The following is a 13509-nucleotide window of genomic DNA, read 5'->3' as shown; positions in this document are numbered from 1 at the left end:
AAAAAGATTTTGATAGAATACTGACCAGCCGATCAAACAACAAAACGAAAACGAAAAAAGTTGAGCCCCGACCGTAGACCGGGGTGATACCTAGTAATAATATACTAATAACTCAATTTCCTTGACTGATTCGGAGATCGGAATTAACATAACTATTGGAGTCCACGTGAGGCAAGCTCGTCGTTGGCTTAAGTATCTCACAATTCCGTCCCACTGAAGAATATATATCGACATTTCCTTTCCAGATGCGCACTTGAAAAGTTTTAATATATTGGCTGCCCATCCATGGTCGCCACTAAGAACAATTGTTTGTTTGCAGCTGACTCGGCGTCTGAGTCTGAGTCAACCCCTGACTCGCACCGAGTCAGCAGTCAGATCGTTTGTTTTCCACTTTTTGTAACCCCTGACTCGCGAGCTGACTCACTATCAACCTCTGACTCGGACCCTATGGACTCAGGTACAGAGATACCCCTGAATTACTCGCTCCAACTCCTGACTCGTACGAATTTTCGAAAACACCCTTGTTGGGCATATAACTCGTTTCATTTCCTTTCTCTCTTTTTTTCTCTCGTTTCTTCCATCCATCGAGACCAGCGATGGAAAATGATGAAAAACCCGATCTGATGTCTCATTCATCCCCTTCTCAACAAATATAATCATCTCCTTCATCGGTATCAACTAATCTCTCCATCCGGAAATAAGAAGAGGGATTAAAGGTTTCAGAAGGTATAATAATTTTGTTCCATCTTGTTTCATTTAGATCCAGGGGTTTCCTGTTATGATGGATTATATCTGGGTCTATTTTGTTTTGGGGTTAAACATTTGTGGATGTTTTGGGGTTAAACATTTGTGAATCCATTGTTCTGTATGTGTCAAGCTATTAAGAGATTATTCTGCTTTTGGGGTTAAACATTTGTAGATGTTTTTACAAGGTGAGAAGAAAAAACCCCTTTACTTTTCAAATCTAGGATTTTAATAATTTCTGTTTATTTTCGATGATTTTTTAATTTTTTTGGAGATTTCTTTCTCTGCGTGGTATTGAAATTGCTGATTTCTACTTCTGATCCTTGCAATTATTGATTTCTTTAAAACAGTGAGTTTTGTGTAGCATTTATAAACCCTAATTCACCTTCTACTTTTCTGATCTTTTTCACAGCAATTAAGATCTAGGATACCACCACTGCTGCTCAATTTCAGGAGATTCAATGTCCCCAGTTATTCTTTTGTTGAAGATTTAGATAGTTTCGAGACTTTTTATTGATTTTTTACATTTCAATGGTCTGTGTTGCAGGTGGATTCTTAGTTTGTAGGACAATTTGGAAATTCTTGGTAACTTGTCATTTGGAAATTACTTCAAAACTCAATCTAGAGAATCTTAGATTGTTGAGATTCGTAGTTCCATCCGCAGATTGGTAACATGAAGTTAAAATTAAGAATCTCACTTCATTGTGCCTGTGATATCATGTTTGGAAGGAAGGAATTGTTTCCGTTAATTGTGCCGATTAGCTCAATTATGCCAATAATAATTTGTAAATTGGGATTCTGTTGAATTTAGAAGCAACTTAGGATCCATTTTATAGGCACACGTTGAATGTTTAGCTTTTAATTTTAAGAACTGCCCATTGAAATCATACAGTGCTTTGTAGAAGCCCATGGGGTTTATCGAGTACTTGTGCAATAGCATAGTGGATTAAAGATTTTTATTTGTATATGTGGTTATGGTTGAAATGGTGTTTGCAATAGAATTTTTGGGTGTAATAGTATTAGTGTGGCCTAAGCAAAGTCTAAGGTCTGATTGTAATGGAAACAAGATAGGGATATATGTCAGATTTTGGCAACTAAAGTCGAATCATTAATGGTGTATGTAATGGAAACAAGATATGGATATTGTCTGACTTTGGAAACTAAAGTCGAATCATAAATGGTATATATGGGGTTGGTCCTGCTACATGTTCCAAAGCGTATGTCGCTGAAACTGGTGGTTTAAGTTTTCCTCTTGTTAATTTTGTATGAGATCAGTTCATATCTTCCTTAGTGTATGTAGACCTGGTATACTTATTTAGATGATATTTCAGTGATATTAGTTAGATTTATAAGTGGTGTACTATTGGTATACATGACACTCTTCCTTGCTAGTATATGCCATCACTGGATCCTAAAGCAGGTATTTTCTTCTCGGCCTTTCTCCCGTTACATATAAAATAACAATGTACATACTCTGTTTACTTTCTCAGAGCAGTGTCACAAACTTTTGAACCCTGGTATATTATATGAGATATCAGTTGATGTCTGGTCTGAAACTTGGTATATTTTACTTTGGACTAGCATATATGTTACCTCTTACTTCAGTTTCATCAACATGACTTCATAATGTTTTTGTTGAAAATTTGCAGACAAATACTATCTATGTGATGCTGCGTACTCTCATACACAGGGGTTTATGTGTCCGTATCGCAACATAAGGTATTGGATAGGTGATTATCGAAGAGTACCTCAAACAGCAAAAGAGGAGAAGTTTAATCAATCCCATGCTCGATTGAGGAATGTGATTGAGAGAGCATTCGGGGTATTGAAAGTAAGATTTCCCGTCTTAAGTAAAATGCCTTCTTACTCATTTGAGACTCAAAGAGATATCGTCATTGCTTGCATGTCAATACATAACTTTCTACGTCGTAATGCATTGGATGATTGGCTATTTAAAGAATATGAGAATGAGACATTTGATATGAATGAGACACAGGTGGAAGTCGAAGTGGAAGCGGAAACAGAAGAAAATACACCTCGTCTGTTTGGACGACAAGAGCAGATATATATGAACAACTTACGTGATGAGATAGCTAGTCTCCTTTAGATTTTGTTGCTTCTTTTATGTTTGTAGGAATGAAGTCTTTAGATTTTATTGTTTGGTAATGTTTAATTCCATCAAAAAGGGAAGTTGTTTAGACTGTAATGGAACAATTTGTGATGTTTCAGTAGTGATAAATGTTATGGTTTGAAATGTGCACAAGAACATTTTCTGTCCAAAAAAATCCACTCAGCTGAGTCAGATCTGACTCACAAAACAAACATATTTTCTGACTCAGACCTTAGTGAGTCAGATCCAGATGGTCAGGTGATTTCACTCAGATCCAGACGACTCAGATTAGTCAGCTGCAAACAAACAAGGTCTAACATTAAAGTTAGTAGAAACAACGTAATGTACTGAGGTATATTTTTTCATACATGCCCATAGATGTAGGTGGTGGCCGATATGCTTAAACGATGAAATAACCAGTACTACTAAATGATGATATTTTAGCTTTCAAATTCATTGGGTTCATAAATTTTAAGTTCTCAACCTAATTTCTTTACGATGTGAATTTCCCACCATACATTAGGGTACATTTATAAGGAATATGTCTTTTCTTGATCCACTAGCTAGAAAAACACGATAAAAAAATTGACATGTAGCCACCTAACTTACTGATAATTGAAGGAGATCGCTGCGTGTAACCCTCTCAATCTGCATCGAAGCTAGTCTTCGTTGGGAAAGACTTGGAAATCAAGCAGTTTTAAGTAACATGAGTCCATGACCCCATCAAATGGAAAAGGAGATGGACAGGGATGGCTTCCCTAACAGCCATTATATTCACTTACTGGATTTTACTCAGGAATATATCCGATAGGCGTAGAGCCATTGTTTTCTTTTATACCAAGTTGGATACTAGATTTCATTCCCCAAGTTAAGTTTTCAACGGAAAGAAACAAGTTGAGATTGATTAGAATTTATTTAACCTTAATTAAATGGATAACATTACCGGTTTAAGTAATTACATTTTGGGATGGTATTTAAATTTTTGGGATGGTGATTCAACACTCTTACTTTAGCAATCTAACATGGCAATTTGGAATTAATTAGTACTCTATCTAACTTACTTAAGTGATGATCAATATTATGAAGCAAACAAGATTATGATTAGCTTATCGACGTATGGATACCGGCGCCATCTATAAGGCTGAAATTCTCCTCTCCCATTAATTTAAACATATACAATTAATATCTTCGTTTAACCTAATGAACCATGCGTGCTATAAATAGAAGGTGGCATGGGCTATTAATCTTCATCCCAAGTTATAGAAGTAATCATCCATTCATCTTCATACACAAAGCAGTAGCATATCCTTAAGTAATCTATCATCATAATGGCCGCTGCTAAAACTTCAATGGTGCTCTTTCTAGTCGCCTTAATGGCTATTTCTGCAAACCTGCGTAAGTTTATATACACTATATTTTTCTTACAAGATTTTTTGTCCATGCAATAACATTTTTAAGATCGTTAACTGCATTATGTGGTATTGATTATTCTGTACATGTGTATGAATATGTAGAGATGGGATCAGCCGTTGGAGTTGATTGCTCTACTGGCTTGGCGTTGGAACTTAATCTATTCAGCGGCCAATGCACTTCAGACATTTACTGCAAAAGTTATTGTAACAACTCGTGCGATCTAGAGTTTAAGACTACTGCCGTATTATCAGTTTGCGCACTTCATCCTCTCCTAGGAGCGATAGTTAAGGTCTGCACCTGTTGTTGTGCCTCACTCTAGAGTATTCGCTACTCTATGAGTTAGCAGCTAGTTTATGACCTCGGCCTAGTTATTAAGCTAGCTACAGGGGCTTACAAAACTATTCCATTCCCATTTTGAGATTTTAAAAATAAAAGCAGCATTTCAATTTAGTAAAACAAATCAATCTTATATAAGTGTGTGTCGCTATACTTATATAGCTATATACACTTAATTAGCTGCTAGCTAGTTAGAGTCTCTCGTGTCCGGTTGTGTTCGTCGTGCAGTATTGATATGCATCATGTAATGATTCTTCATCTTATGTACTTCGGTGGCTCGATAATCGCTGATCTGTATTATGTATGGTTTTTTGTGATTCTATATAATACTCTGTTTGGTATGGAGCGTACTCCTTTTATCCACAAGGAAATGTTTCATTGAGAAGATCCAAAGTGTAGAAATGTATCTGCTTTCCCCGGAAGTAAAAGTTTATCCCAAAGGTTAAAAGCTTTTTTTTTTTTACTTCACAAGAAATGAACTTGCTTTTCGACTTCTAGAACTTCCCCAGGTGTATCCAAGGATTCCAAACAACCTTCATGAGCCATAAGACTGTACATTTTGTTGGACTCTACACCAATCAAGGTAATATTTGAAGTGTTTGTGGAATGGACTGCTCCAAGAGTAAATGTCAACCTTGAAATCTCACAGCTTTTTTTTATCTCTATGCATGTATGCTTAACAACTCGATCACAAAAACAAACTCTCTCTTTAGCTTTTAGATGTGTAAATTTGGAAAACGAACTAATATAGCAATAGAATTTGAATCTACCCTCCCACCACCTTAACGATGATTACGACACACTCGAGTTATTTTAGGACTCTGGCTTCTATGATTTCAAATGATCTAGTACTCCAGCCTCCAGTAGTCCGTGACTCCATTACCGGGCCATGTTGTCCTGCTAAACAGATCAAAAAAACACCATCGATCAGAAGTGACCAAGTTATAAAGAAAAATCAAAGACATGAAATATTTAGAAGTAACTGCATGTGCAGATTCATTTAACAACGTAAAAAACACAATTGGGATTAAGCAAGGTGCGTTCCGTTCCTTGAAAGCCCTATAGTGAATGACTTGTGTCATCGGCGCGCACCAACATTTAGAAGTAAGGCCAGAAGAGCATTCGTATGTCCTTAAACAACATCTAAAGTAAGGCCAGGAATACATTTTTTTACTTCCTACGTTACTTTTTAATAAGCTGGTTTCCTAAAATAAATGTTTCAAAAAAATAAGCTGGTTTTCTAATTGGGAAAGTCAAATGTTACTTTAGTTTTCTGGGACCACTTTTCTCTTAACTTCTTTTGATGACAAGTGTCATGTGCACCATTTCACTATACTTCTTTTGCTGACAAGTGTCATGGGGACCATTTCATTTCACTTTTTTTATTGACAAGTGTCATGAAGACCACTTTCAATGATTAGTTTTCTAAATTTCCTTAGTTTTTCTCTAAAAACCAAACCAGTCTATTAAAAAGGGACCAGTATTAATTTCACACAAAGTGCTATCCCGTTTTGGGCCAGGTTACCTATCGGAACTAATATGAGCAAAAACATAACCTACTCTATGAGAGAAAAAAATTGAAACAACACTTTATAAGTGAGTGAGCATAGTTGTCTTCTGGCATGCGTCCATCAATTCTTTGGCTAATTGTTTTCTTCCTGATCAAATTGTTCCCACAAAAATTGGTAGAATTTGACTGGCCATTATTTTTTTGGTATTCCTGTTTTTTTTTTTTTTTTTTGTATCACAAAAGCTCCCATAGAATACTTTGTATAGAGAGTACTATGTGAAATTGCTCACTCTCCAAAATGTACGTAGGTAGTTCTCACATCGTCACAAAAATGAATATAATCATAACCACTGATCCAACACCCTCGGCATTAAATGTACGTACGTAGATATTCATACACAAAAATTAAAACAACGGATTAAAGTGATGCATCGAAATGATTCACATAAAAAGATGACAGTGCATATATATAAGGTGGCCGCCGTTGATAGGATGAAAAATTCTTGGTAAATTGGTACTTGATAGTCAAATCTTGGAATACACGATGACTTGCCAAAATAGTCTCATATCAATTTCGATCCTCACATTAACTTATAAAAACGGAAATAAACAAGTTGAGATTGATAAGAACTTAGTAGTAAACCTTATTTAAATGTTAACATTACCCGTTTTAATGGGATTCAATCTGGGGATGGTGATTAAATTTTGGGATGCTTTCTAAACAGTACTCTTACCAAAGACATTTAACATGGCAGTATGGAATTAATTAGGGTTCTGTTCAATCAAGCTTAGTTAACTATTGTAAATGTTTATCTTACGGTTCCTATCTCATGTGATGATCAATAATGTGTGAAGCAAACAATAATATATATCCAGTATTATCTTGACTTAGCTTACCGACGTATGGATACCACCGTCATAGCAACAGACAGACTGGATAAGGCTGAAAACCTTCTCTGGAGTAAAAACATAAACAATTAGTATCTTCGTTTAACCTAATGAATCTAGCATGCTATAAATAGAACGTAGCATTGGCTAGCTATAATCTTCATCCCATTTTCATACACAAAGCTAACATTAGCAAAACCTTGAGTAATCTAACTATTTATCCATGATAATGGCCGCTGCTAAAACTTCGTCGGTGCTCTTTCTCTTTGCGTTGATCGTTATTTCTGCAAACTTGCGTAAGTATACATATATATGGACCTTATTTTTCTAGAATTGTTTTCCATGCAATAACGTATTTAAGATCGTCAAGTGCATTATGTATACGTACATGTATAAGACGAATTTGTGTTGATTAACTAAAATGCTGCTTTTATTTTTTAAATTTTAAGTTTCTTTCGTTCCCTTTAATCTTGGATTGCAGTAGTTTTATAACTAGCTTAATAGCTAGGTTGTGGTCATAAAAGCTAACTCATAGAGTATTGAATAATGTAAACTGAGGCACAACAACAAGAGAGCAGCTCTTAACTAGCTTGCAGGTTTAGGACGCCACCAACACAAGCTGAAGCTGAGGCATCGGCGTTAAACTATACTACATACACCTTCCTTGTAACATAAATTGGTGCACTGTGTATTTAAAATGCATCCGTGGAGTACATCAAGTTTCAAGGACAAGTCAGTAGCGCACTGAGTACTCGATGGTATCAGCTGTTGGTATCCATTGCGCTACTGACTTGTCCATGAAATGGTGGAAACGTCGTCGGTGGGATGAAAGGCCATATACATGCACTATACCAGGCTACCAGCTGAGTGAAGAGACACCATTAAGTTTCCGCCGAGAGCGAAGCAGGAAAACTGAGCAAAATAAGCGCACATTGAGCACAACCTAGATGGTCTTACTCTTGACATGGTAAAGCAGTATTCTTACAAATATCTTTTTGTATATGTTTCCCTTCGACTCTCATATAAAATTAATATATCTTATTGTTTGAACAATTTTTGGACAGTCAATGAAACAATGGAGTCGTATATTCATGTTAGACCACCATGACTATCTCATGCAATTTTTGAACAAATTCAGCAAAGAGGATGGTCATGTCTTTACGCATCACAAACACTTTTGTGTCTAGAGACTGCTCGATGATAGTGGGGATGGAGTCAACCAAGGAGCTGAGCTTGTCTTAGACTAGGAAAAAGAAATGCAACAAGCAAATAGAAATTTTGAAGCTGAAGAAGCAACTACTTCAAGATATTTGGAGAAATGTTATGGGAAAGTTGTTTGGGGAAGATGTCCTCTGAGTTACCACAATAGTTTGGAGCATGGAGGTTTAATTAGAAAGAACTCGTGAAGTTTCTTTTGTGTTCGTCTTAAATTAATTCAAAGACATCAAAACATGCATGCTACTAATCTAGCTTCTCTATGTTTAAATACCGAATTTAAAGTTGCTATTTAGAACTACAGTTGAAACTACATTAGTTAATACTCGTATATGATGATCTCTTTAATATAATAATAGTATAATTTTATGATCCGGTTTCCAAAAGCCAAATTGAACTGTTTAATTTAATAATTTCTTTTAATTAGTAAATTTTGGTGGTCACAAAAACACTTAGACAACCTTGCCAAGTTCCTTATTAAATATGCGAATGTGCATATAAATTCTAGATCCTGGGATAAGTCTAGAAAGGAAAGTTGTTTAAATGTTATATGTAATCAAAACAATGTATTGTCTTTCCTCTAGTACGTAGTGACTAGTATTATCGGCGCGCACCAACATTTAGCAATTAGAAATAAGTCCAACAGAGCATTCCGGTATCCTCAAACAACAACCACATTTAATTAAGCACTAAGTGGCCCCCATTTTGGGGCAGGTTACGAATTGGAACTAATATGAGCATACATAGTGCAAAAAGAAGACTACACTGGCAAGACTATGCATGGCAAATGGTCCCAAAGAATACTTGTATAGAGCACACTCTCTGAAATTGTTCACTCTCCAAATGTACGTATGTAGGTCTCACATCGTCACAACAATGAATATAATCGTAACCACCTATCCAACACCCTCGGCATCTTTCGAAGTGATGACAATTTGGGCAATAAGGTGTTGCGTCCTCATTATTACAGTATTCTTTGTTTTAACTTTCAAATTCATTGGCTCCGTAAATATTTCAGTTCTCAAACCAAAGAATACTGTAAATTAAGTATAGGCGGGCGAAATTTGGGTCAACACAATATTTATACACAAAAATCAAACAACCGATTGAAGTGATGCATCGAAGAGATTCGCAGAAAAGACGACAGCGCATATAAGGTGGCCGCGGTTGATAGGACAACAAATTTTTGACAATTAGTACTTGATATTGGTTAAAAAGATCAAAATCAACAATTCATGGGTGAAAAGGACATTTAGTTTTTGATACTGTTTAAATGGACAAAAATATAAAAATAGTGAGGATGTAAACAGTTTCATCTACCCATTTTTAAATATTTTTTCTTATTTTTAATTTACATCAGGATGCATCCAGTTTCATCCTTGCTATTTTTTAAGTTTAAGTCAGGATGAATCCAGTTTCATCCTTGCAATTTTTTGGTGTCCATTTCATCCATAATAATTTTTACTCGTCCACGGGAAAATGGGTTATTTGTCCAAATTTTTTTAAAATACGGTTCTAATGGACGAGTAAAAATTAGTATGGATGAAATGGACAAAAAAAATAGCTTGGATGAAACTGGATTTATCCTGACTTAAACTTAATAAATAACGAGGATGAAACTGGATTCATCTTGATGTAAATTTAAAATAAGAAAAAGTATTTGAAAATGGGTAGGATGAAACTGGTTACATCCTGGCGATTTTTACATTTTTGTCCATTTAAACAGTATCAAAATCTAGATGTCTTTTTCACCCAAGAATTGTTAATTTTTGTCTTTTTAACCTACAACACACCCTTTAGAATATTTTCTAGATCTAAACATAAAAATGATGATAAGAGTGCTAAAATTGTAAAGACGGACACAAGGATTTTTACATGGTTCGATCATTGTGATCTACATCCATGGTTCTTCACTATGATTGTTGTAATTACATGAATTTACATTTAGAATCTCCATTAATGGATTCTTGGTAGAGCTCTAGATCTAGGTTGGAGGAAGAAGAAGGAGATATTAATAATACAATTCTGTTTTCTCTCTTTACACATATGTTCCCTGCAAAGTGTATGTCCTCCCTTTCTCTCCCCTGCCTTTCTCTTTATATAGTGTTTACATAGTGGATGACAGCTAAGATGTAGTGGAGTATAACTAATATTGTCCCTATTTTCGGGCTAACTTCTGCCTTACACCTGTACTAAGTTCTCTCGCACTTGTGTTACGTTCTTGCGAGGTCTTGATGTTGATAATGACGCACACTTGATATGTTGTGCGATATCTTGATGCTACAGAAAGTTTTGAAGTTTGGAACAAGAAGTTTTGCAATGGTAATTATATCTTCTCCTTGTTCTTCTTAGTTGTTCAAAATACGTTTTCTTTTTTCTTCTTCTTCTCTTTTTTGTGTTGATGTGTTTAAAACTTGCCACAGTATGTTTAGAGAATTTTTGTGTTGATGTGTTAAGAATTTTTTTTCTTTTTTTTCTTTTTGTAATTTGTTTGCGGCGATGCGCCCAACTGATGCAGGGACGTGTCCATAGAGACAAAATTGTTACATACAGCACTCTTCTTTTTACTCACAGTTTAGTTTAGTTCTCTCCATATTCTCATCGTTCTTCTGTTTCTTCGTGTTGAACTTCTTCTGAGCAAATCACAATCAAAAAATGAATTGCATAAATTAAGATAAAATTAAGGTTGTATAAGCTGTTTTTGAAGGTGTAAGCGCTACCTGATTGAGTTTTAATCGGGGTTTTTTGTTTTTTTGGATGATTTTTTTCTCTCCTGAAATTCTTTGTTAGAATCGTCGATTCAAGAGATTTAAGAGAATGGTTTTGTTGTATTTCATGTTATTCCCATGATCATCAATTCGAATTGATCAATTGAGGTTTTCTTGGGTTCTGCATTTTGGGGTTTTCTGATGAATACTCATGTTTTTCTTTAAAATGATGATAGAGGTAGATAGTTAATCATTCCAATGTTCTGATTATCAACTTTATTCATATAAAATTTCCAAGTTCCTCTTAATTCTCTTGTATCTGTACAATTCTCTTTGCATTGTACTAGGGTTTCAGGCTTCAGCACAATTCTCTTTGCATTTTTTCTTTTTTTTACTGTAGGCATTATAATGGCCAAAATTTGATGAGATCTAAAGAGGAGGAAGGAAAATTGATTACAAGTTACGAGTATGAAGAGATTTTGGAATGTTAAGAGTAGAGAGCAAAAAAGAAAACATCCAAAGTGACGTATTTTGTGTTTCTATGCCATCTAAGTTTGCGCATTAGATGGCCGGAGAGTGGGGCGACTGAGAGTATCATTTCCGATTTAGTTTAGAATTTCACTATAATGATTTTGCTGACTCGCCTTCAAACAAAAAACAAAATTTGCTGACTCCTTTTTTTCTCTTTTAATTTCAGGCAAACATGAGTCCAAGCCCTAGTCCTGAGATCTCGTTGCCAGATTCGACCAGAGTGTCAAAGCAATTACCAGCCCATACCTGGCACATGCCAGGATGGGCCTGGTGCCTTATCGTGTTGGCTTTCGTGGTGTTTGTTGCCGTCGCTGCATACTACCGATTCAAACATCCTCCAAAGACCGTTGTCGCTCAAGCGCGAGAAGAAGATATTGAAGCGAACCAGCCGGATCAAGCACCAAGAAATTGAAGCGAATCAGCCGGATCAAGCACCAGAAGAAGAAATTGATTTACCTTATGACGTATAACTAGGATATGAGGGTAAAAGTTATTTTTACTGAGCAAATTTTCAAACCTTTTATTGGTGACGGCCCATGAACTTGTAATTCATTCATCAATTTTCAAACCTTCATTCCATTTAACCGTTCTTTTGTCAACATCTAAATTATATTGTAATTGTTTCACTGTCATGAAAATAAATGTAAAAGACTACAGTTACTTCAAGTTTATGTTCCAATTCCAACGTCTCTTTCACAGAATTCAAGCAAACAAACATCCAAGTTTTACTCAGAATAATAACACACAAGTGCATTCCTATCAAGAATTTGTTATCAATCTGAATCCCGTTATCAACCAAGCAAGCATTAAATCAGTGAATTTGACCCCTAAGAGCACTATCTACTCTAATCCATTCAGAACCTGATATTCACAAGAATCAATCACTTCTTCACTTCCCCATCAAAATTCATTCAATTAAGTTCATAGAAACAAACAGCATTAAGTAATTTAACAATTCCTAACCCCTACCATTGACATTTCAAGAAAAAAATAGAGAAAATTAAGAAATATTGTCCGAAGAGCAATCCACCAATACCAGCAGTAAGAGTTAACCCTAGTTCATAACGGTTATTATTATCCGAAATTGACCAGACGGTGGTGACTGAAAGAGGAGGAGGGGACTCGGTTAGGTTAGGGGAGAAGAAGAATTTATTTTTTATTTTTTTGAAACAAATTGGCGGTAAATATTTCCCGCCCAAACCTTTTATTTTGGAAGATTTAGTGATTCAATGCAATACAGTATGACTTACTACTATAGTCCGAGATCCTTGACGTGGACGTAGCACAATGGGACCAATTTAGGGGTGTACATGGCTGGGCTCTGTTTTTTCTCAAACCATAATCGTGACCATCATTTCCGGGTTTTAATTTTCCAAAGCAAAATTGTGTAATTAACGGGTGGTCGGAGTCGCCTTTCGAGCAGCTAGTCGCGAAAGCTTTCCTATCACTGGGAGTGAGGTCGGTCTCAAACCCGCTTTTTGGTTTTAGTTTTATCATTGGGTTCAGGCTTTACCATTGGTTTCGGTTTTACTATTATTTCGTTAGTTTCGTGTAACTGATAGCTAAAAAAAATACACGAAAGAAATGAAACTTTAAAATATAGTTGTACATAAAATTACACATTAAAATTAAATATAAACTTTTACAGTTTAAATTTACTAATAAAATTAAATACAATTAATATAAGGCAGATATACTGGTTGATACTAATTACATCAAAATTAATAGGTTTACCGTTGGTATTCGGTTCGGATTTTACATCAAACCAAAACATAACCAATTGCTCTCCGTTGTTATCTTTCTAACCAAAACTAACCATTAACAAATGGATCGGTCCGTTTTTCCCCTAATCGGTTTGGTTTGGTTCCGTTTTAGCGAAAAATCATTACCATGTACATCCCTTGGGATCATGTAAAAAAACACATATTGAGGACAAAAAGGAGCCCAAAAACCAAAATTGTACCAATGATTCCAGTGGTTCATGGTATCTAAAAAGAGCCTATACTCTCCGAAAAGGTTTTTAATTCCTACTGTAATCCTTACAAGACAAGACA

At 35.5% G+C, this 13509-nt stretch overlaps 1 long non-coding RNA gene across 1 annotated transcript; it reads left to right on the top strand.

Moving 5' to 3' along the window:
- The first annotated feature begins 4115 nt into the window (after nt 1-4115).
- LOC113337194 lies at nt 4116-4944 on the top strand. Its single transcript, XR_003354133.1, has 2 exons — nt 4116-4249; nt 4369-4944. It is a non-coding gene; the product is annotated as an uncharacterized LOC113337194 (long non-coding RNA).
- The last annotated feature ends 8565 nt before the right edge of the window (nt 4945-13509 follow it).

The sequence above is a fragment of the Papaver somniferum genome, chromosome 1 (assembly GCF_003573695.1).
Source record: "Papaver somniferum cultivar HN1 chromosome 1, ASM357369v1, whole genome shotgun sequence".
NCBI lineage: Eukaryota > Viridiplantae > Streptophyta > Magnoliopsida > Ranunculales > Papaveraceae > Papaver > Papaver somniferum.
Note: the sequence above shows the minus strand (reverse complement) of the source record. Positions and strands in the feature narration are given on the sequence as shown.